The 25,864-nt window shown below is 35.2% G+C and overlaps 1 protein-coding gene across 2 annotated transcripts in view; it reads left to right on the top strand.

Annotated features, from left to right (window-relative positions):
* The first annotated feature begins 15,881 nt into the window (after positions 1–15,881).
* Positions 15,882–25,864, top strand: part of LOC129237355 (probable serine/threonine-protein kinase yakA) — a 189,339-nt gene continuing 179,356 nt past the window's right edge. For both annotated transcript variants that reach the window (XM_054872044.1, XM_054872043.1), the window contains exon 1: positions 15,882–15,939. The gene's annotated coding sequence lies outside the window, so the exon portion shown is untranslated. The remainder of the gene's footprint in view (positions 15,940–25,864) is intronic.

Below are 25,864 nucleotides of genomic sequence, written 5' to 3'. Positions count from 1 at the left end.
AACGCAGAGGAGGCTTTTAATTTTCCTCAGCTTACACCAGAATACTGCTAGCCGGAGCGTTTGTATCCATTCGGACGACATGAACTAGCCAGCTGAGCCGCTGGATCTTTATTCCCCGCACTATGCCTATGTTGTCGTAAAGCTGATGTAGATTATTGTTCCATCGCCCGCGATAACTGCCGTCACCAACTCAAACACACCAAGGTACGCTCAAGGCCAGGATTTAAATAAAACTCACAATTTTATGTTGTTTTATTCATTTGGTCGGTTGATAGATATTTGGACTTCTTCTGTATTGCACTCCTATGCCGGGTCCACTTAAAATTTTAGAATGGATCGGATACAAATTGCCTGAATTACGCTGCCCATTACTTTGAAAAATATAATTTCTTGATAAATGCATTTAAAGTTTCAAAATATATGTAGTTGGTGTACATTGTTGAATGGTTTCACAAATTAAGACAAAAATAATTACTAAAATTCTTTTGCCATCAATAATTTTCATGGGCTATAATTCTTGGTATGTTTTTCAACGTTCAAGCGAAAACGAAAAATTCCAAAAAAAATATTTTCCCGAGTGGTCTAATTCCTTCAAAACTTTCGAAATCTTATTAACACAAACTATTTTGTTTTCACTGTTTGCCTCAAAGCTTCTTTTGGTGGCAGTCATCAAATTGTACCTCAAGTACATACATATTTTTAAATATCATAGTTGCAAAATATCGGGTGAAGATATTCCAATATCTACTTTTCCAACACTGTTTTCTTCATCAATTACTTTTTACTTTCTTTAGTTTCCAATTTTATTTATATCACTCTGCAGTCTTTTTGTTTTTTTGTTTTGTGGAAAAGCATATTTCTTCTTTGAGCCGCTATTCCTTGCCATTTGTCAGCTGCACCATCCTTGCGTGCAAACACAACTTCACTTTGCTGGTGACGCCGCGCATTCACCTTCAGGTTCAGCATCGCAATGCCGCAATAAGTGCAGTGTCAACGGGTGCAACACCATGCCAGGCGCTGACTGCCGGTCCGCCAGTGCAACGAGTACACGCATGCAATGCAGCTGCCTTACAATTTACAACATTGTTTGCAACTTGCATGCAACCTCACGATGCGTTTATCTAGCCACAAGTGCATACATGCAAACATAGTTGTGTGCGATAGTTTCCTTTTGTGCAAAGATTTATAGGTATAAATGTATGTACATACGTATGGATATTTGCATGCATTTAATTTGCATTTATAGTATTTTTGAAAGATTGTTAAAGAAAACATGAAATTTTAATTAGTTGCTTATTCCGTGATTTAGTCAGATTTGAACTTTTATTTATAGTATTGAAAAAATTAAAAAAGTCAAAAAGTGAAAATACATTTAGTAAAATTATATTCTTCTATTATAGATAAAAATTAATTGAAATATAAATAGTAGTCCTTTTTTTTATCTATAAAGCGCTGTTAAAAGTCTTTTGGCGCCCCCAAGAGTCCCCAGCAACGCTGAAGCATAGCCCGAAAGAGACTTTGTACCTTTGCATTTATTTATACTCGTCTCAGTACACTATTTTTATGTTATTTGTACATGGAGAACATTTTCTGCGATGACTAAGTGACAGGCAAAGTACTAGGCCCCCATTTTAATTGTGCATAGCAAGACTCCCTCTTACGCAAAAAATAGTTTGCATGATTTACAATATCAGGGAAAAAATAAATCTCTTCGGCGTTAAAGAAAACTTCAGTGGAAAGGAAAATGGCTACCACTTTAGTTGATGGAAACAAAATTTGTAAACGCTTGAAAATCAGAAGCAGAAATTTCGGAAAGTACCAAAAATTATTTATTTAAATGAACCGGGCATGAGATAGCGTCAAAACAATTTTTTCTGGTCGGTGCATTTGTCAGTTGCTTACAAGAATAATGGAATGAATGCTACGTAGATTTAAGCGGAAAAATGAACGTGACTGTTACGTGACGTTGCTCTAGATGAAGTGTGTGAGAGAATTGAGAACGAATTATCAAAAAAGCGAAGTTTTATAAACAGATATGAAATGTTATGCCATATTAGCGTAAAACAAGAAGGTAATAGAAAAGATAATATAGAAAAGAAAGTTGCTTGTGAGCAAATCTCTATAACTCCGACAATTGTTTCTGTCAAAGTCAATGACGTCCAAGTAGCATAGAGAATATTGAACTCTCAATCTTGAGTTTAATATGTGTTGAAGCCGTCATATAATTTTAAGCTTTGTATTTACTTTTATTGTCCATGAACTTGTATCGAGTAAATGTAATATTAGGCGCTGACGAAGAATTTGCATGAGAAAGTAACAGCAAAGTTATCGAGCTAGATTCGCTGCTAGTGAGTATAGTTATATGTAGTTCATTAAACTGGTATAACTCACTATTTTTTATGCTGCCAACTGCCTTTCAAGAGAGTTTTATTAAACCGCGTTCATACAGGGAGACTTTTGTTGCCTCAGCATTGCGAATTCTCTGTTGGTATTACCCGTTCATACACTACTTTGCAATTGTTAGTTTTTAGTCTACAACCAATAACAACATTAAGAAGAACGATAAGACAAACAGTTTTGATAGAGCACGAGCATTACAAGTGACGAGTCGTAGCAACAATTTTTGGCAGCTCTTTTTCAGCGCTACTAACATATGTTTATTTATGCACTTGCTTCATCTATTCGCCACTTGCAAACGCTTGCCGAATCGAAAAGGCAATACCAAAATAGAACTCCGTGGAGCTTTGTAAACCAACGTAAAAAAATGTCGTTTTTGTGTTGCATCAATCCCATAACGGCCAAGGATGATAGATTACAAGGTCTCGTCATACGAAGCGAGAGAGTAACTCTAACTACCACGTCACCGGGTACTCGGCAGTTGAATTATGTCCGCTCATTTCACATGTATTCTTACGCTCTTCTAATGAGTGGTTGTTGAGACAGCAACATGAGCGGAGTCTACGTTGATTTTTTTCATATATCACCAACCAATCTTAGTTTTTTCTTAAAAACACCGCTGTCATTTCAGCCAATCAGCTGATTCCGTGAAAATCGCTGAGAGTCGGTTAATGGACTTATGTAGAATACAACTACTGTATTCTCTTCTACGTAATAACGGCAACTCCTGCTGCTTTTCAATTCTATAGATTTGAATCTAAAGAACAACAAATACTGGACTCTCTGCTCGATCGAGTGGTGGTGGTCCGCGCGCAACATTTCTTTCTCTTCCAAATGAGTCACGGCCTACGCTCGTTGAGCAATACCAGTATTTCAATGTTCGTTTATTTTTAGACACTTAAAATATATTCCCGATATGTATCAAACCGGATCGTAAATATAATTTTTTGTAATATACCTATCACAGCGCCAACTAAAGTATCAAAACAAACTCGTGAACCTTTCAAGACGTATCATACTTACACCAATCAATTAAAATTTCGGATATTTTTGGGGTAGATTCGAAAATATTGCAAAAAGTTTAAAGCGGGTCATATTGTGGTTGTTTATTTGCCTAGTTCCGGGTACTCATTTACCTCTGTGACCAACGAAAATATTAAAAATGTTCAAATAAGTTCACTCTTCTTCATCAGGAGGTAGACAGCCGATTCTGGTCTCTGGTTTTGATTGGCGCAATGCGTTATACCCATTGTTTTAGGGATGAAACGAATTGGATATAAGTTAGACGGCCCATTCGAGCAGTCATGACTACTATTTTCAATAAATCTGACGGTATTGAGTCAATGGTGGTTCGAATATTGCAAAAAATTGATTGCTTCGTTGGAACCAAATGTTGTCGATATTTAGCTGATTAACATGGCTCGATAGACCTCGCCATTCATCGTTCACCATAACGGCAGCCCTTTCCTCATTTCAAAACAATAATGACCGATAATGCCGCCAGTGCCGTATGAACTTTGCGAAAAGTTTTTTTTTTTTTTCAAAGTAAATTTCCACAATTTGGAAGCGACAGGACATCAATTCACAATGACTTGCCAAACTTTACTGACCAGAATTTTGAAAACAGTTTGCCATTCTCAGCTGTCAACCCATAGTTATCGATTTTGATAGTTCTCATGCCGCTAAGAAACCCCCAATACTTTTTTTATTTTCCGGCAGAAATCCATAAGCATAGATTTAATCCTCTTCTCGACGACTCCTGTTTTTTTTAATTAACGGTAATTGGTATATTGCTTGAGAGACAATGAGGATTTTAAATCGAAATATTTTGAGTAAATGGTCTCGTATAGGAAAACGAAACAAAGACAACAAATACGGTTATTTTTTAAATGGAAGATATGCTGTTGTAAAATATGATACTTATTTAACTTCCACCTTCATTTAGCAACTTTTTGTCTTCATATTGTATTTGGTTTACCTAGGTTGGGTTAGGTTAACTGCTCTTAAAGCATCAACCGGCAGTCTCAAATGCCCCTCGGCAGGTAAGAGCATATCTCCGAGTATATTTGTGATATCTCCTCATAAAAAATGTCTGCCATCCGGAGTCGGCTTAAAACTGTAGATCCCTCCATTTGCGGAACAACATCAAGACGCACGCCACAAATAGGAGGAGGAGCTCATCCAAACACCTAATATAAGTGTGTGCGCCAATTATTTATTTTTATTTATTTCATGCATTCACATCTTTTGAACAACCAGTCAACTGGTTGAATTTGAGTGCATCTGAAATGATTTGTTCCTGATTTTACAACATAGAAATGTGAAATGCGTTACTCACAGTACTTCATATTTGCGTAAGGAAAATTTAAAGATCTTTATTTACTTCTTCATCTCACAGCTCTAAGAAAAGCCATCTCAAGAAGATACAGCAGAGTTTATGCTAATATTTCCACTGTATGAAGGCTTAATTTAGTACCCGCTCCATGACCTCGGTTTTAACTAATAATCATTAAAATATTGAAGCAAATCTTGGACAATGCGGGCATCTAAGTGCTTGTGCCGCCATTTCATTTGTTTTTGTAATCAATGCTGTTTATTTTTTGTTTTTTCAAAAAGTGAAATGTGCATTTCCTCAAAGTAAATATTTGCAAGAGGAGCCAACGAATGCGCGCTTTTTAAACTTTGCATATATGGGTGTATGTAAGTATGTACCACCCTGCAGGAAAAATCTGAATCAAATTTTTTATTTTATGTAGTGTTTGGAATTTAATTTATTTTGTATTATTCTTCGCCGACTTCTTTTGATTGGGGGAAGTATATTAAGCCTTGTCATGGAATATGAAATGCTTTCCAGGGCTTACTTTACAGTAGCCCATTCTGTCAACTCAATTTCTTAGTAAGTTTTCATTCCATGGGGAGGTTCGGCCACTTATTTTAAGATTGGCAACTTTGATTACTTCAACTCTTAATTGTTTTTAAATGGCAACATTTATCCTTAACGGCGCCCTACAAAAATGGTCTTATGTAGTCAAATTACAGCTTCTATGCAGCCAATTGATATCACATTTTCGTCTGATGAATCGATTCTCGATTTGCGTTATTCAATTTGAATATTTCTCAAATGTTTTGAAGCAAAAAAGCTACCCATTTATAAATATCTTATCATAAACTAAATTTTTGGCACTAAACTAACTTAACCGTTAAAGTCAAAATAAATGAAGTTGAAATTCCAAAACCTAGAAATTTCTGGGGTAGAATTATTAGGAGTTTGCCAATTTCTAACTATGCTTTGCGACATTTGCATAAGGGTACAAAAGTGTCAAACTCGAAAGTAGATGCAAAATAATGACCGCCTCCTACATTACGAGCGTAGCTTCGCATGGAGATTGCGGATTCTGCGACGGTAAATTGTTGGATCATTGCACAGAAATCAACTACCGAACTTTTGGGAGGTTTTTTATTATAGATACGTTTCAAATACATTTCACTCTTTCATATAGATTTTTAGTAGATCATCCATTTCTACCGATTTTTTAATCAGGTATCCAAGGTGCAAAAGATTTTTCTACACTAGTAGCCAATTAATTTGTTGAAAATTGCAAAATTTGCATACTGAGGAATCTACAAGATATGTGCCTGAAATATCCAAATTTCAACAAGGATTGGTTTTTCTATATAACGAAGGCACGACGTTTTTATACGGAGCAAATGCCCAACTTTTTCAGGGGGAAAAATTATCAAAGAGCAACGAGAATTCTCAGCTACTTCCAGTTTCGATTCCGAACGGCAGATATTTTTTATGAGGAGAAATACACTCCCTGGTTTGCCATTGCTTGCCGAGGGGCGCCCGATATTAGAAACAACTCTTTCTTAACTTTGCACTTGTTATTTTGGATTATTATGGTATTTATGTCAGTTGTGGTCGAAAATGCATTAAAAATGTACTAGTTTGCACTACTAATAGATTTCCTTGCAGGGTAGGCATTTACATTTCACACTCATTGTTATATTTCTACAAACCGCGCAATCGAACATTTCGCTTTCATCCACTTGAACTTGTAGTGGCGCAGTGCAATGAATGCTTTTTCACTTCTGCTACCGCTTCTGAAATACATATATTGACACTCATAAGCACACACACATAGTAAGTAGAAATCGCACCTTTTTCTTTGTGATCGGCGCTATACGCCACCGCATGTCACATGCCATTGCGTACTTTCTTCAGAGCACCGCCGCGGCGCTAAGCCAAATCCATAAATATGGGCAGCATGGAATCGCGTTTTGTGGCCGCGCATTTGCTTGTGCAGTACTTGCATTCAACGTTTGGTGTGTTTGCCTGGTGGCCTGTTTATTTACATTTACTATAACGCGCCTCAATTTGCGGCTTGGTACGACCGGGTTTGATTTGGTTTTTATTTTCATTCTGTGTGTTTTATTTTCATTTGACTTGGATTGCTGATAGATATTGTCGTTGGAAATGACAGCATTTTTTTATTGTAGTTTGCGTGACGATACAAACATATGTATGTCTGTACGTGAAGCTACATAGGCATGCAGTCGGAAGCTAGCAGTTGACAGAGTTGTTGTAGCCTCTATAGACTGAAGAATTTTGGTTCGTAGCCAATTTCTTGTTTTTTCTAATAACAGAGTTGCACTTAAAAACTGTTTTAAATAATTTGAATGTGCAGAAATTTGGTTTCTTTTCAGTTTTACAGATAATACTACAAAATAATTGAATTATAAATAAACATAGAGCATACATAGATGTTGTGCAATTCACACCTTTTGCCTCTGAGCTCGCGACAAAACTCTTTTACAAACTACAACTAGACACTTTTGTGACAAAAAAGGAAGGGCTGGATAATTTATGGTGCACTGCAAAGCACCTAAAACTGAATTCGCCCCGACATGAATTAGTGGCATGGCATCGAACTGAAAGTATTGGTTCCCATACATAAAAATCGGATATACTCTCAATATCCTATAAACAAAGTACCAAAATATATACATTTTTTGCTAATAACTATGCAGAGAATGTTCCGATTTGCCCTGGACTTTTTGTATCTCTCCTGAAAGGCGTTCTTCTAACATAAATTTCATAAAGTTACAAAAAGGCATGTCTATGAGACAAAATTTGTTAAAAAAATAAAACTAATTTTCCAACTTCAAAAAACCATAAGTTGTCTAAGCGATTAGGGTACTGTTCTTTAGCAATAAAACTTTTAAATGTTAATATCTCTCTGTCAATTATTTTCTATTAATATTAAAATTTTGAAAACAAAAATAATACTTTCCAAAAAACTGCTGTTTGTGTTAAGTTAGACTGTGAAAGATTGAAAGACAGAACACAAGATTGCGCCATTCCAAGGCCGTGACGTCAGTACAGAAAATAATCAAACGAAAAGAAGAGGAAGAATAAGTGGAAAAGTAAGTGGAATACCAATAACGATAGAATAAATTATACACACCTATATTTGCCTCGCACAGCTTGCAAAATTGCCAAGAACAAGGTATCGGTTTTCGAATGGCGCCACATCTTATTCTCTACATCGTGGTTTGTTTGTTGAGTGTCAAGGCACATTATGAAAGGTGGTGGCACTAGACAATGTTCTGTACGATTGATTGCTACGGCAAAGTATTGACAAAGTAGAAAACAAAGAATGAATTCGCCTTGTCTCATTCTGTGCTGGCAGCCAAGAATGGTAGAGTAAGAGATTGCGCCTTCCGATTTCGCTCTCTCGTAGAGTCCATGAACAAACAAACAAAAGGAGGGGGAATTACTTGTGTGTGAAGAAGAAGATTAGGCGAAAGTAATGGAAACAACTAAACACAAGACATTATGCGCACACACACATACTTTCTTGCCACAGTGTCTTACGCATAAAAACACAAACATTTGGAGGCTTTATATTAGTTTGTGCTTTAACACAAATTTAACACACGGCACTTCGTTCGAATTTTAAGTGATCCGGAAGAGGAAGAGCATGAACTTATCCATACTCAGTATCGCAACCCAATATCCTAAGTCTGATTCTGGAAATGGCAGGGCAGCCACAGAGAAAATGCTCTGCAGTGTCGTGATTCTCAAAACATATATAGGCATATCGGGCTGTCTACGACCCCCATGGACATATGCTGTGCCCTGTGATTACACCCACCAGTACTCTCAGGTCATTTCTGCTGAGTTTTAGGCGATAGGTCGCTGTTTTCCTGTTTGGTTCTTTCACAAAATACTTGGCTACTCTGCACGAGTTCAACTCAGACCAACGATTAGAAAGGGTTCAGGGCCTAGTGGCATACTTGCAGAGCCTTAATTTGCCAATTCATCAGCTAACTCCTTCCCTGTAATACCACAATGCCTAGGCACCCAAATAAGACTAATTTTGTTGTGTTTTGCAACACTGTTCAGTTTTCTCTTACATTCCGGCGTGCCATTACTTCTAAGTGTAAGATTGTTGTAGACATTCTTACGACTGATCGACATGCATTTTGATTTATTGACATTGATTATTAAACCATATAATTGACTTTGTCTTGTCACACTATCGACCAATCTTTGCAGGCTATCCAAACCTTGTGTCATCGGTGTATCTTAGGTTGTTTATATCGTAATTCACTTTAATACCGTCCTCAGTGTGCTTTAAAAAATTGCCTCTTAGAAAATTGCATCTCAGTAGATATTAAATAGAAGTGGAGAAGTTATACAACCTTGCCGTACATCGTTATAAATGGGTACATCATTTTTATCAGTTTTGGCTATTTTTCGTTCTTGCTTTTGAATGGTATTATTTTTTAAGTAAAGTATAGCTGATTGTGTAACAAATGTGGTCTTTGTCCACTTTTAAAATTTTAAACAAAAATTAGAAAAATTCCACAAACTTTTACTCCGATTCGTCGATTCCATTTTTAATTAGTACTTATAGAACAAATTTCGGTATGCAGCTTTAAAGCTTATTATATTTTAGTCTAATAAAGTGCAAGTCTGAAGTTGCTAAAAAATCGCGCTGATTTTTTATAATTATTTTCTCTGATGCGGTTGTATGTATGCATGCAAGGCTAAAGATGCTAAAGATGTTTTCCTACGTGAAGTGCAATAGAATGTTAGGCTAAATACGTATCGATCAGAATTTGATGAAATTTTCCCCATTGAAGGCAATTTTGCACATTCAAAAGCTAAACGATGTCGTTGTATATGCTACTGCGAAGAATCTAAAAGTAAAACATCAACAGGAAAGCGTCCTAATGCAAAAGGTCTGTTCGTGTCGAGCAAAGGACAAAACTCAGTCATTAGTTTTTCGAAAATATTGCAATATTTACTGTATATTTGTTAATCATTTTACTGTTAGTACTCCATAAATGATAACTATCTAAAAACCTTGTGTTTACATGTGTATATGTAAATAGTGCCAAGGTGAAGGTTAACTAAATTGGCACGATTGTGAAGAAAGCTACCCTAGAGCACTAAGACTTAGCTTAGTTAAACCAAGATTATTGGTTATTATTACTAAGATTAGCTTATACAAAAATAACAATTCTTTTAGAAACATTTTTAGAATTATTTTAATAAAAATTTTTCCGTCACATTTTTTTTTTAACATTTATGAAATTTTTTTCTTATTTTTTTATTAATAGCTGAGATTATGCTGAGCAATCTGTGAATGTTTCATAGCCCTTTAACTTTTCCGGTTATATTCAAATACGTACAACGAATCAGTGAAAAATGCCATGTGCCAGCGCTTCGCTAGAGCATTACTTATTAGTGATTTTTCGCTATTTTCAAAACTTTTTAATGTAATAAAGTTGAGTTCAATGGAGGCCTTCAAAATGCATTTGAACCAGTCCTTCGCACAACTCAGAAGTTCAATATTGATGGTATATTTAGCTAACCGAAAAAAGAAAACAATCATCGATAAAACTTGCCAATATTTCATGGAATTTTTATTTTTTGTAATAAAATACCACAATAACTTTCCTGCTGCAAACTTTAACTTTAACATAAAATGATCAAATCGGTTCTACAGCATTGTTGCAAGTCGACACAAATTTTTCACAATTTTTTAATGAACCTGTCAGCTGTTGAAACTTTTAATTGCCCTTATACGTGTACATACATGTATATGTACATAATCGTGTGAGTGTGCTTACATTTTTTCAATAATATTTAAAGTTTCGACTGAAGTGAAAAATGTTTCGTTAAACTGACAATTAACGAGCGTACTGATATATCGATAATTTCCTCCTTTTTTACAACAACATGCGAGTATCATGTGCAACAAATGATATAAATTAAAATTTATGTATCGGAAGTTATTGACACGCAACATAGATACTCAATAATACTTCCATGAAACAAAAAAAAAATACAAACTACAAATAAAAAAGAATTTGCGCTAATTGTACAAGTAGTCACTGTGCATTGTGTGAGTATATCCGATTTTTATTCTTTTGCATATTAACCCTTATTGCTTTTATGCCAAACGTGTTAATTCCACAAATGGTTCAATACGTACAGTAACTCCTAGTCAAAGTCGGACAACGCAGTAAAATTTTTTTTCTCATTAAAAAAAAATTTAACTAAAATGAGAAAAGTTTTCATTCTTACATTAGTAAATTTTCAATTTTTTTTTTTATTTTTTCTTTTTACATTTTAAAACCAAGAATTCTAAACACGAAAGTGAATGCAGTAAATAAAATATTCAGCAAAAAGCAAAAAAAAAAAAAACATTAATTCTTCAATGCGAAACCACGTTAGAAGGCGTGTTTTTAATTGTAATTAATTCGATAAATATTTTTAGTCGAAAGTTGTAAAGCTTTGGGCGTTGTTGAAGTCCATGCTGTGCAATTTGCGCTTCAAAATTCTGAAATCTGAATTCTGAAAGCAAGAAATATATATTTTTTTTAATGTCTCACTTATCTTTTCTAACTTTTAGATGAAGATATGAAAATGAAAAGTGCATAAAAATTTGAAAATTTTCAAATATTCGTCGTTTTTCTTGGCTTTTTCGAAAATGCATAAAAAATACTGTATTTTATTTTATTATTTAGTTCAGTTTAGCGTCCGCCGTAGCGGAATGAGTTGGTGCGTGACTACCATGCGGCATTCAGAAAGGAACGTAGGTTCGAATCTCGGTGAAACACCAAAATTAAAAAAAAGTTTTTCTAATAGCGGTCGCCCCTCGGAGTCGGCTTGAAACTGTAGGTCCCTTCATTTGTGGAACAACATCAAGACGCACGCCACAAATAGGAGGTGGAGCTCGGCCAAATACCCAAGAAGGGTGTACGCGCCAATTATATATATATATATACATATACATATATTTAGTAAGTTCATTTAGTTAAGTAATTTAATAACGAACGAGGCTTTTTTTATTAGAAATCGATGCGTAAGTTTCCGAGTTACATTACACAACAATTGAAATAAAGGCATTTTGTGAAAAACGCACTTGAATAAAATATCGAAAGCCAGATATTTTAAAGAGTTATAAACTACATATATGTACTCGTATTTAAATTTATACATTAATAAAGATGTTTTTGCTGTTACAGCACAAACAGAATTCCTCAGAGATTTTTTCTGCAGGGACAGTCTTCGGCCGAATGTAAATCTGACTTTTTCGGTGACGTAAAACCGACAGTCATAAATTTACGATTGCATTGCTACGAGGTCTTAGGAGTGGGGTCTCCCGCAAATGAAAAAAATTATAAAGTGGCCAAATCGATAATTATTTATAAAAATGCCTGCCATCACTAAGATCCAGTTAAATAGTTAAAATATCAATATAGGAATTCTGATTCAGAATTCATGAAATTATAACTGATTTGCCAAAAGTTTCCAAAATGTGTCTATATTTCTCGTCGCCATAGTGGCTTCACCCCATAATTGTATCGCGTACGGTTGAGTGACTTCAGTTCACAATTTTAGCTAACTGGAGTTCAGCTGTTCAAACGCTTTAATGCTTTACGAGGTAGTTTCTTAGTTCAATTTTCTTTTGACCCTTTTGTTAAGATATTTTTATTGAACTATTTTTTTTTGTTTTTTAAATTAAATACAAAATGAAACACTTCTAGGCAAGTCGAGCTTATTAACGGTGATAGCTGTATATTAGCTGAATTGTTTTTTTCGCTTGGTTGTTATATTAGGATATCAGTATAAAATGAGATGACGAATAGCCGTTCTATTTTACACTACTCCACTTTATTTTGTTACGACATTCAAATGTACAAAACCTTGTTGTTGGTGTAGTGCCTCCATCTTTAATAGATTCGCCTTGCTTCCATGTATCCTGCTAGTTGTTAAAATATTTTACTTCGGGTTGGTCACGATTCACTTGCAATGCTGCATTTAGTTAGCGCACTGTTGCATGTGCCCGAGTTTGGCTTATGCATGATTTTTCTATTATTTGTGGTGTACATATATTGTATTAACAATAATTTTTTGAACTAATTAAATTTTGTTAATTAAAACGTGTTTTTAAATACAAGTCCTTGGATTTTTTTTACTTTAACAAAAAAGTTATTGATTAAAAAACAAAGTTTTAATTAAAAGAGATTTTCTTAAAAAACACTTTTTTTTATATGATTAAAAAAGAATTTCCTTAAGAACACCTTTTCAGGCGCGTAGGTGAAATGGTTGAAGTCCCGGTCTGACACTTCTCAAGTAGCCGTTTTGATACCATTATGAGACCTCCAATAGGCAGATATCTACAGCCAGCCAGAGCTGTTGATATAATGCAGAATATTGATTGGATTTAGGTTAGCTGTCGAAAAAAGGAGCGCTCAGTGACCTTAGTCGTCTAGCTGCCAAACCCGTGCACTTACAGAGAAAATGCTCTACAGTCTCCTTCTCTGAAAGGTCCCCACAGCTTCTGCAATGGGGGTTAAATGGTAACCCTAGCTTTTCCGCGTGTGTGCCGATCGTCCAGTGACCGGTAAACACAGCTACGAGTTTGGAAATTGAATGGCGAGGAGTCCAAAGAACTTTCTGAGTCCTTCGTATATTGTAGCGGGGCCAAAGGGTTTTCGAAAGAGCACATGCAGAAATGGAGCTCCATCTTTTCTGCGCTTTTCTGAGAAATAATTTGCGCAGTTCCCCTTTAACAACTATCAAGGGGGTGCCGATGAACGGCCCCTTCCTGGCAACTTCTTCAGCAATTCCATTTCCCTCTATGTTCCTATGTTCTGGAACCCAGATCACAGAAATGTTACCTGCACACCCAATAGATTTGATCTCTTCTTTGCAGGAGTTTACTAATTTCGTTCTGCGCCATGGTGTCGTCAGAGCGTTAATCGCGGCTTGACTATCGGAAAAAATGTTAATATCTCCCTCGCTCCCGCGTTCCCTAAGCATTTTGCATGCCTACAAGATCGCAAAGACTTCTGCTTAAAAAACACTAGTAAACGCTGTTTGGCAGTTTAAAGGAGATAGATAAATTGGCTGATTTAGAGAAAACCCCTGCTCCGACTCCCGATTCCATTTTAGAACCGTCAGTGAAGACAGAGGTGCAAGCTTCGGTGCAGATTTTCCCCTCAATCCAATCCTGCCTATTTGGAAAGACTGCTATAGTACGACCCTCAAACTCTGGTTTGCGGATAGAGAGATCTGTTCGAATTTCTGAGAAATACTGTGCTACCATGTCCCTTCAGAGATTGTCTGCAGAGGCCAATCTCTTTTAACCTGATTGCACTTTTAACTGCGATGGAAATGATGGAAAAGACGATGGGAAGTAAGTGCAAAAGGATATTCAGGGCAGCACTGGGGCAAGCTTTACATGCTCCGGTGATGCCAATGCATGCAGTCCTTTGCACCCTTTCCAGTTAATGATATTATAGCGCTTCCGAAGAGCTTCCCACCAAACCAGGTATCCATACGTTAAAATTGGCAAAACCACTGCGTTATACATCCACTGCACGACCTGTGGCTTGAATCCCCATTTTTTACCGAACACAGATTTGCAAGAGTAGAAGGCTATACTGGCCTTCTTTACCCGATTTTCAATGTGTAGCTTCCAATGGAGCTTGGCGTCAAGTATCACTTCAAGATACGTAACTTCCGATGAGAGCGGAAGTATGTGGTTGTTTAATTTGGGAAGTCGAAGGGTGGATGTTTATATTTTCTGGCACCAGCTCCGTTTTGTCAGAGTTAACTCGGAGGCCGCAGGTGGCAGTCCAGCGACTGAGTACTGCCAGTGACCTTTCCAAAATCTCAGCCATGACTGGGGGAAACGGTCCCTTTACCATCAGGACCAAACCATCGGCGTATGCTACTACCTTAAGCCCACCCTTATTTAACATTACCAGAACTTCGTCAATAGTAGGGGCGAAAGGACACCTCCCTGCACATTTTTAAATAATTTAAAAAAATATTGTACAAAATTTTCTAAAAAATTAAAAAAAAAAATGATTCGGCAAATATTTATATAAAAGATTGTTTTTATTTCAATAATTTAAATAAATTAAACAAAAAAAATTTCTTTCCAAAAAAAAATTTCTTATCAGAAAAGTTTTTTTAATGAAATTATTTCAAAAAATAAAAAAAAAATTTTGTTAAAAACAATTTTTTATTTAAAAAAATTTTCATTAAAAAAATTTGTTTTGGTAAGAGAAATTGTTTGTTTTATTTACCAAAACATTATTGAACTACAAACACTGTTTTATTTAAATATTTGTGGAAAAATTTTTTTTTTTAATTTTATTACTCTAGAAAGTGTAAAAGTATCACAGCTATACATATTATAAAGTACATAGACTAAAAAATAATAAAAAAATCATTTTGTTTTATTATTTCTTTGGCCCAAATATGTTTTGCTAGCAAAACCTTTTCCCATGGAGTCGGACTTTGGCTGAGAACCACTGTACGCAGTGCAGAGTACATACATACATATATATGTACATGTGTATGTAATGCTTCAATGCAATGAAAATGGTATAACTAGTCATAAATCCAGTTCATTAAGTTTTTGTTGTTGTTTTAGCGGATATGGATTGTAAAAATGCTATACTCGACCCATTTGATTTAGTTTTCCAGTTTTTCGATATTTCTGCTCATTTTAAAATTCAAATGCCGGCAGCCATAACTTAATTAGCGAATATTATAGCATTTTTGTGCAAACAAATACAGGCGTGAAAAATATTCTTCAAATAACTGCTTATGTGTTCCAAATTTTCATGAAAAATGATATGCTGCTTGATATGCTTTTGACATATTAATGACACCTTTAACTCAAAACTACTGCACATGATTCTGTAAACAAATTGGTGCTTTGCCGACTGCTTTGATAGGACATTTTTTGTTGAAATACTCGTAATTGCTTATAGAACACTCTTCTTGGTCTACAAGAAAACGACTGCGTAGACTATTAATCGAGCTCTAGAATGACGTCGAATAGCTGATTAAGAAGTCTGATATATTTGACTGCTATAAACCTCTTTAAATATATCAAAATAAATATAAACACCATATATAATGACATACTTCTTTTTGTTTCAGATTCATCACTTTTCTCAAATGACTTCGGTTAGCCGTAATTGAATTTATTTTCTAAGGTAAGCTATATTTTCAATTTATTTATGTACACCCGTCAAAAACAAACCCCACTCATCTCATGTGCCCAAATTTTTAACGTTTAGATTTTAAATCAACTTTTAATAAATTTTCTAAAAATGTAGGTAATTTTTTAACAATAGCCATATGATCATTGTTTCAAACTTTGCAAAAAATTAAAAAAAATTCAACAAATTTTCATCGAAATTTCAAATTTAGAACTAGAAATGTTAGAAAAATTCTGTGTATGCAGTTTTGTAGTCCATTCAATTCTTATAGGCTAAAGAGGCTAAAAACTTGCCTTGATTTTGGGCAATGTTTTTTGTTGACGATATTATCAATCAGTAGTATTATCAGTCTAGTAGCTACATTTCGATGAATGTGTCATAATACAAGCAAGGGCCATATGACTCAAAAGACTGCCATTACCTTCGTTTTTGTATCATTTTTTAAACAATATTTCTATGAAAAATAAAAAAAAGGGTAAATAAAAAATAAACAAAACTTTGCAATATGTCGCACCGCTATTATTTTGCACACAAATGAATGTGTAATTTTTCAGCACAATATAACCAAAGTTGATTAGCCCCAGATTTGAGCCATCACATTAGCGAACAGGCAGTTAGCGGCATTACCACCTAAAACGTATGTGTATTCGTATAGTCTCCTCTGTATCATACCAATCCGCACAATATACAACTTGTTATTATCTATCTTAATGGGGTGAAAATAATCTATGTTGTAGCTCTTTCGCCTTACAGTAATCAACTGCACTCAATGCATCAGTAGTGGCGATAAATTTAATGCGCCATTTGGGGATATAATGGCTTTTAATATGGTAATATCATCACTTGATTGCACAGAAAGGCCAACGATGGTATGTGGATATGTGCATTAAGGCAATTCTTATTTTTAAATTTGCTTAAAATTTAATTACCTTTATTGACTCTATTTTTATTTGGTCAGGAAAAAATGAGAGGTAAATTTTTAGCGCTCAATCGGACAAAGCCATCTTCTAAAGAGCGAAATGAAAACCATTCGAAAACTATTTATAGAATTATTGCACATATGCAGGGTTACCAGGAAAGTCATGGTAGATACTTAGGGACATTTTTATTCAGATAATTACTGACTAATTTAGTTTTATTAATAATGCAACTGAATAGACTCAGCGCGTAGTCCAACATAACGAGACAACGATTATAAACGCTACCTGTTTAGTACCTGGCATAGTTTGAACAATCGAACAAAATTAAGGAAATTAATGGGAATTTGTATCAGGAATAGGAACGGTACTGCCGAGACCGAATTATAATGAATATAAAATAATAAATAAATAAATCAAAATAAAAATGAATATAAAAGTTTAAATTCTTAATTTTTTGCGTTAGTCACGTACGAGGTTGTTCAATAAGTTTCAAATACACTTTATTATACAGTATAGTCTCAATGAACATGAATACACTTGTTTCAACGAGATTCCAATTTATGCATACCATCCCTGAAGTGAGAATCTGGAAGGGCCGTAAAATACGCTTCCAAAACTGTTATCACTTCATCATTTGATGAAAAACGCTTTCTGCGCATGAAGTTTTTAAGTCTATAAACAGAATACGGTAGATGCTCCAGCAATTCGAATTTTAATTATGGATTTTAGCCATTGACAAAGTGCTCTTGTGACACGTTGCTCTTGTGTCCTGATGAAAAGTAATTTTTTTCTTTTGCAAACTGGGTATTTTTTCAATGAATGGAAAAATCAAAGTGCTTGTTCAAAGTGCATATTTTTATGCCACCCTACCACATATGTATATGCATTCACATGCATATGTACGTATGTATAGATATTCATGCATGAGTGCCAGATTGCCTAATAATTGAGAAGAACTGCAAGTAGTTAGCAGGATCAACGCCATGCCGCAATAACAAAGATGGGCCGAAAGTATTGAAAGTACCGCTGTGATAACATATTGTAATATACACACACATACACACATACATATGTATATATGCAAATGCACCTGCATATATACCCTGTAGGAATTTAGAAAATACTGAATTGGTACTGTTCGGCGCTGAGTTAGAGTCATGGCTGGTTCGTGTGTTTTCTTTTTTTTTTTCAAACAAATGACTGGCAAATTTTTGGTGGAAACGTTCGCTTTTTCTACAGTGTGAAGCTAGAAAAAAAACGGACCTATAAGATTTGGTATTTTTGCTTTTTGATAGTTCCAAATTAGTGGCCAAATAATATATAGGAAGAATAACTATATTCAAGCTTACTCTACTGCTGCTCTCACAATAATCGCTGTGGTAGAGCATGGGTGGGACACTCAGCAGTTTCTATGTTCAATTTACGGTTACTAGACCCAAACAATTAAAATAATTTTTAAATTATTGTATATTTTCGTCTAGACTACCAACTTACGACGTCAGAAATCCACGTCAAGGTCGTGAAGTTGTCTTTGCAACGTTTGAGTTTTGAAAAATAAGCTCAAAAATTTCATGAACGAGTTGTTGTCGTTGTACACTCAGACTCTTTGCCCATTGTTTAGCATTGGGATCCGGCCACAATTACCTGGCGATTCTGCAGGTAGTTTCATTACGCCATCTTTCATTCGCTGCTCTTACAAGTTCCTCAAAGATAAGTTGCTTACATGTTTGGAAAGGTATACCCTTTTCATTGGCTGTGTACTCATCGCTCAATTTGCTGCCGAAACTCGTCAGTTTTTCAGCTCTGCAGTTACCCTCAATGCCACAATGGCCAGCAACCCAATTTACTTTTAAGTGAAATGACTCAACCATCTTCTTAAGAGATGTGCGGCATTTCATGCCTACCTTGGAGGCTGTCTATTGTTTTGTGAGGGATTTTATCGCCGCTTGGCTACCACCGGGTATCACACATCATCACTGTAACAGTGCCACGGCTTTCATTATTTCCATCAGTTAAGCCTTAAATACACTACAGTAGTCGGGACGCCGGGATGAAGATGAAGGAGATCCTCCGCTCACCATACCCTCGAGCTTCGAGCCATCAGTTCTGGAGGAGTTTAACCTGCGACAGTATCCAAAACGTAATTTTGTCAAAATTACGTCGGTCTCACAAGGCAGCTAAAGCTCTTCGTCTGCAATTGGTGGTGCAGATGAATGTCGGTTAATGTTTGTCTGTAAACTGTTTTAATGGGCGAGTAGCCAACTCTGTAAAATACATTTTTTTTCAAGGTGAGAACCAAAAAAAATCAAATATAATTTTATTTCATTGGTTTAAAAATCCTTAATCGATTACAATTGTTATAAAAGGCACCTTTGTTATAAAAAATTTTTAAATCAACTAATGGTAAAATTATGAATTATCAAAATGTTAACAATCGAATAAACAAACTCTTTCCAGTGTTATTTCGGTTCACTTAATTTTTATCAACTCCAGTCATTTGCATTCCCATGAGTTGGTTTTGATTGCATATCTAAAATCTACTAGAAAATCAATCCGCTCAAAAGTCGCTTAGACTGAACGAATGGCAAATGTTTGCGTATACTTTTCTGCCTTGGACACTGCCACACTCGGAAGACAAATCCCACTACACGCAACAAGAGTAGCAAAGTGTTCTGTATTTGACGAAATCCTACTAAATATGTAGTTCCAGGTCATTGACAAGTTTCCCCTGCAGGGTAAAGATGGGCACATATACAGACAGTTGTATCTTGGAATGCGTGGCTGTAAATTTGCGATTTTTTAATTATTCCATCTCACGACTTTTCTCTCACACTCGCTAATGGGAGAAATGCTTAATTATATTGCTGCAGGGCTTTTAAATTAATTTTAATCAAATGTGCTATTCAATTAATTTAAAATTTCGTTTTGTGTGCATCTGCCTAAAATATTTATGAATACATGGAAAACTTACACTTTGATCGGATCATTTATTTAGTGGTTATTTTTTTGTATTTCGTAGTTTTATTTATTACAAAAACGACGAAAAAATTGAAAATAATTGTATTGTATAAAGGTGTTGAAAGTGTAAATTCCCAAAGAAACATTAGTGTACATGCAAACCGTTACACACATAAAGTAGCCTGCTACGTGTAATATACTTATTTACTGACTACTATAAAAACATTTGATTAAAAGCTCGTCAGACATTTTTAATTCAGAAAAAAACAAGAAAAAAAACCTTTTTTCAAGGTAAATTTGATTCCCGCACTGTTCCACCAACGGCAGATACACTGTGTCGAAGGTTGCACAAACCCAGGCATTGTTGTGGTGCCCACTTGATGTGAAACCAACTGACAACATTCATTCCGTAACCCTATGCGCATATACAAATAAACAAAATAATAAAAATTTTCGTAGTGCATTTGTACAGAGATTATGTAAATATGTATGTAAGTATGAATACTTGTTGTGGCTCAAAAGGTTTTTATTTTCATGTTAAAAGGCTTACGTGTGAATGCTCAATATCCAGCAGCAGATAACACTAATTCTGCAACCAGTACATTTTTGAATGGTACTAGTCCATACCCTCACTATGTACCTAGAGCCTTCAATCCTGAAGCATTTTAACAAGCCTGGTATTTCGGGATACAAACAATTTGAGTCTCGGTATTGTGTCTTACGGCATTGAGATCTCAGGGGCTAGTAGCAAAAATAGTTTAACTTTTTGGCATTTTCATAAAAGCCTGAGCTTATTTTGAGCTTTCGTTGTTCTTAAGACAGCCTTCCTTATTTGGGATTGGTTAAGAATGTATTTGGATGTGAGTTCTAGAAGAACTTCAATTGATTCCGGGGGCTTCTGTTATGTATACACATGCCGATGTACTGAGAATCTATGTCTCATTCTCTATGCTTTGCAAAAATTTTCAGGTTTCTGTAGCAGTCACAGGCGTTTGGAAAATAGGTTAACTAAGTAATATTTTTCCTCTCGTCCTGATTCAACAACCCCCATACTTCAAGTCTTTCAGAACTATGGGAAACTATGGCTGACCGCTTGGGTCTTCCTTAATGCTCGCGGGACCCATTCAATTATTAGCTTCTTAAAATTGCTGCTGAAAACACTAAAGCATGCATATAAGAATTAGGGGTTTTAATCCGGGTAACTTTTAAGTCTAAAAAATTCTGCGACTATTTGCAAACAATCCTGGAATTTTCGGAATTTGAAATTTCTTACGAAGCATGTGAAATGGAGTTTTCCATTTTATAGCAAAAAACAAAAACAATATTGAAGCAGTAATGATATAATTGTCACTTAAAAAAAAAGTATATTTAAAACTTTGTTATCTATTATTTATTGTATGGTAGCAGCGCTTCCCAAGCAATACGGATGGAATTTTTTTTTAATTAAGTTATTGTAAAATAATGAGTGTCTAAATTCTGGGACTCATCCCGGGATTGTAGTAACGACATCCCGAAAATGTCAAAATCATACAAATCGAAAGAAATTACATCCCTAATAAGTACGTACTACCATCGTTTTGGTGTATGTATTATATTATATATTATGTATTGTGTGTATGTGTGCTGTATGTACATTTTTATACTACAGCCCAAGACAAAATGAACCAGTTTTGTTCTAATTTCTTCTACTTCATCTCATTTAAAGTTGTTTGCAAATATTTCAAGGATTTTATAGCAATTTAATCCGTAAAGTCGACAGTATGTATTCAAGATAACTAAACAAATAAACAGTTCGAGGCGTTAATCGTATTTTTCGTGGTACAGATTTTTCGTTGTGACTGTCTTGCAGTCAAAACAAAGCTGTGAGTAATAAAGACGAGAATGCAGACAATTTATATTTATCTGGGTTGGTGATTTGGGCTGCGAGAAGAGTTATCTTTATACTGCGACCATGACTTACAATTTACTGCGTGAAAAAGAAGTACATAAAATGAAATAACTTAGTGATGTAAGAAAAAAATAAATTAACTGGGTTAAAATTCTTATCGCCGCCATTAAGGTGTACTAGTGCTTTAATATTCCTTTTATCACTCTGCTTATAAAATGATGCTCTAAATGGCGTTTATGTATCTCTGGCAATGCTCAGTAAATATTTAGAATTTTCTGTTTATTTTCTGCTCTGCTACACTTTGCATTTTATTGACATTTTGCCATTTTACTGTTTTTGATGGCATTTTAAATTTCACCATATCTGGTTTGCTTCCAGAGTACACATAAATCAGTAGCTAAGTACTAATATAATATAAAACTGTTGGTCATTGCAGAAGATCGCTAGAAAAAAAAACAGAAATTTATTACAAAACTTGGGCTTGAAGTTTACGTGCATAGAAGGGATACGGGATTTTAATTACCATAGGCAAGACAAGTTTATACATCTACAGTAGCGAGTATAACTGAATGCCTAATAATTTTTTCTTGATATTTACAATGTTTTTAGAGAATTGTTTTGTTTTGTAATATTGTCTATTCTTTAACCAAAACCATAAAAATAAATCTTCAAAACTATACAAAATTCTGAAAAATTCAACAAATTTTCATCTAAATATTATATTGTATTTGCTTAGAAAAATTTCAAGTATGCAGTTTTATTGCTTATTAAATCTTGGCTTAACAAAGAGTAAATTTTAAGCGGCTAAAGGTCTCATTGTTTAAATTTTTTTTTTGGGAAAGGCTCTTGCGTCTTTTTTATATAATAAGTGCAATTTATAATAAACTGGAAAAAAACTTTTTACTTTTTTTTCAAACAGTCTTGCACATTTTTTTCACAAAGAATTATCTTTTGTATGAAATTAAGCGCTAAAAGATGTCAGAAAAAAATTATTAAAAATACCAGCCACTTTTGCACTTTAGCTTGATTATAAAAAAACTTAAGGGGATTGAAAATTTTTAAAAACAACACATAAACCAACTTTCATATATATTTCGTATTTTATATTTTTCCAAAAATATATTTCAGAGGAACATTTTTGTGTTTTATTTTATGCCATTTTGGATATTTACGTTCTTTGTGGACTGGATTCTACGTTCTTTGTTTCAGAACTCTCCTGGAGAAATTTTCCGGAGAATAATTTTTTAGAGCATTTTAATCCTCTAGTGACCTCGCAAACCCCTCTTTAGATTTTAGATTTCGACTTTCCAGAATACGTGTCTAAATGACCCTCTAAGGAAAATGCTAATATGTTAAAATATTCTACAAAATTAATCCTCGCGAAAGTTTCCTAATATTTCTATTTCCTATAATTGCCCAAATTACATATTTCGCTCCGATATGAATTTTAACCCTTTCTTGAACTATTCTAAGCTCTAAACATTCAGGCAAAAATTTCCACACTTAATATAGCTAATAGGTCTATCGATAAGTTCGTGCGGTTTTACAACAGATGGCGTAACTTGATTATTATTCCATCGATCCACATTTCCAAACATTCATTGGAGAGCTACTGTCGTAAGGCACAAACGTCAGTATAAGTTTTTTATTTGAAGCGTAAACAACAATATTTTTACCACACTTGAAAATGTCGAATTTCGTGCCAAATAATGTGTTTTTGCGGGGAATTCTTTAATATGAAGAAAAAAGCAGCCGAAAGTCATCGTATCTTGGTGGAAGTTTATGGTGAGCATGCTCTAGCTGAGCGAACGTGCCAGAAGTGGTTTGCACGCTTTAAAAGTGGTGATTTTGGCTTGGAAGACGAAGAACGCGAGGGTGCGCCGCCAAAGTTCATGGATACCGAATTGGAGGAATTGCTCGATCAAGATCCGGCTCAAACGCAAGAAGAGGTTGCAAAAACTTTGGGAGTTGATCAATCAACCATTTCCAAACGTTTAAAAGCCATGGGAATGATCCGAAAGGTAGGCCATTGGGTGCCGTATGAATTGAAGCCAAGAGACGTTGAACGCCGTTTTATGGCATGCGAACAACTGCTTCAACGGCACAAAAGAAAGGGTTTTTTGCATCGAATTGTGACTGGCGATGAAAAGTGGGTCCATTACGACAATCCAAAACGTCGGGCAACGTATGGATACCCTGGCCATGCTTCAACATCGACGTCGGCGCAGAATATTCATGGCCTGAAGGTTATGCTGTGTATCTGGTGGGACCAGCTGGGTGTTGTGTATTATGAGCTACTGAAACCGAATGAAACGATTACGGGGGATGTCTACCGACGACAATTGATGCGTTTGAGCCGAGCACTGCGAGAAAAACGGCCGCAATACGCCGATAGACACGACAAAGTTATTTTGCAACATGACAATGCTCGGCCACATGTGGCACAAGTGGTCAAAACATACTTAGAAACGCTCAAATGGGATGTCCTACCCCACCCGCCGTATAGTCCAGACCTTGCGCCATCCGATTACTATCTCTTCCGATCGATGCAACATGGCCTGGCTGACCAGCACTTCCGCAATTACGATGAAGTCAAAAAATGGATCGATTCGTGGATTGAGGGAAAACCGACCGAATTTTCACAAAGGGAATCCGTGAATTGCCAGAAAGATGGGAAAAAGTAGTAGTAAGCGATGGACAATACTTTGAATATTAAATTTGTAACCATTTTACGTCAATAAAGTTTCAAATTTCGAAAAAAAACCGCACGAACTTAAACATAGTCCTATTATAAAAAAAATTGTTACCTTAGAATACAAAAAGATTTGGAGTTTTTATTACAAGGATTTTTATCTTAAGTTGGATTCATTCCGTCCCGAAAAATGCGCTGTGTACTGATGCACTGTGTAATCAATGCAATATTAAAAATGCCCTCACAAATACTGGGATTCTTTTATTATGAATCTAAATTTGCATAATTTTAATAATAATACCAACGCAATACCCCTTAGCAGCCAATGTCGCCCCTTGGCAGCCAATGATAAACCTACGAGTGTATTTCTGCCATGAAAAAACTCCTCATAAAAACCATTCGTTGCTGGGAGGGAGGCGTCATAAAACTGTTTGCTGAACAAAATTAAGATGCTGACCGCAAACTGAAGGAGAAGCTCGACCAAATAACCAACAAAGGATGTATTCACTTTCTGTTGGGCTCAACTGGGAATTTACGTGGAGATCGAAATGAAATTCGTATTTTTTTTATTTTGGCGTGTTATGATTCTGGTAATGCTCAAAGTCATTTTATGACGTTATTACGCCTAGGTTTAGGTAGTATCACGCGCCATTATGCCGCCATCCCGTGATATATTCTTAACACTTCTCTTCTCATATTACATATTTTGCCGAAGTGAGTATGGACTCTCAAAGTGTTGTGGTTTGAATGTCTAGGGAATATAAAAAATTCCCTGGAATTCGGTAAATAGGGCCATTAATTCGATTTCTATAAATATCTTAACTCTAGCACCACATAGTGAACCCAAACAAACTTGGATAATTTAAGGAAAAATTCAATTCTAAGCACATTCCCCTGTTTTATATACATTTCGAATATTGAGGAGACCCATAAAAGACCAACTTTCCCATAAAAGACCAGTCTTTAATAATGTCATTGATATTCTCTTTTCTAATAGCTTCCAGATTTGCTTCATTGTTGGTGGAAGCAAATAACGAATTATTATTCTACAGATACTTCACCTCCTCAGGGTATTCAAGCACTGTTTCCTCGCAGCCTAATCGAACTAAGGCTCATTTTGTGTCTCACAAAAAAATCAAATAAAAGTATACAATTTTAAATTCGAAATATGGTGTCGGTTAGATACGAAAATGTAGACTCGCTATCTCTCACTTAACGAGACCCAACAACTTTTTTAACTGGTTATACCTAAGTATAAAATGCAGTTTAAACTCAGCAAAAAAATATTAATTTTGAAGAATTGGGCGGTTGGAGTGGGACTACTATCATCTACGATATATATTTGATTATTTATAATAAAATATTTTATGTATAGTTTCTCTACTTATACATGATTTTGTAGTGAAAAACAATACCTCTGTTGTTGTCTTGATTTGCCCTTCAATTCCAGATAAATAAAGA

Source organism: Anastrepha obliqua, chromosome 2 (genome assembly GCF_027943255.1).
Source record: "Anastrepha obliqua isolate idAnaObli1 chromosome 2, idAnaObli1_1.0, whole genome shotgun sequence".
Classification (NCBI taxonomy): Eukaryota; Metazoa; Arthropoda; class Insecta; order Diptera; family Tephritidae; genus Anastrepha; species Anastrepha obliqua.
The sequence above is the reverse complement of the archived record's forward strand: the minus strand, read 5'-3'. Positions and strand labels throughout refer to the sequence as shown.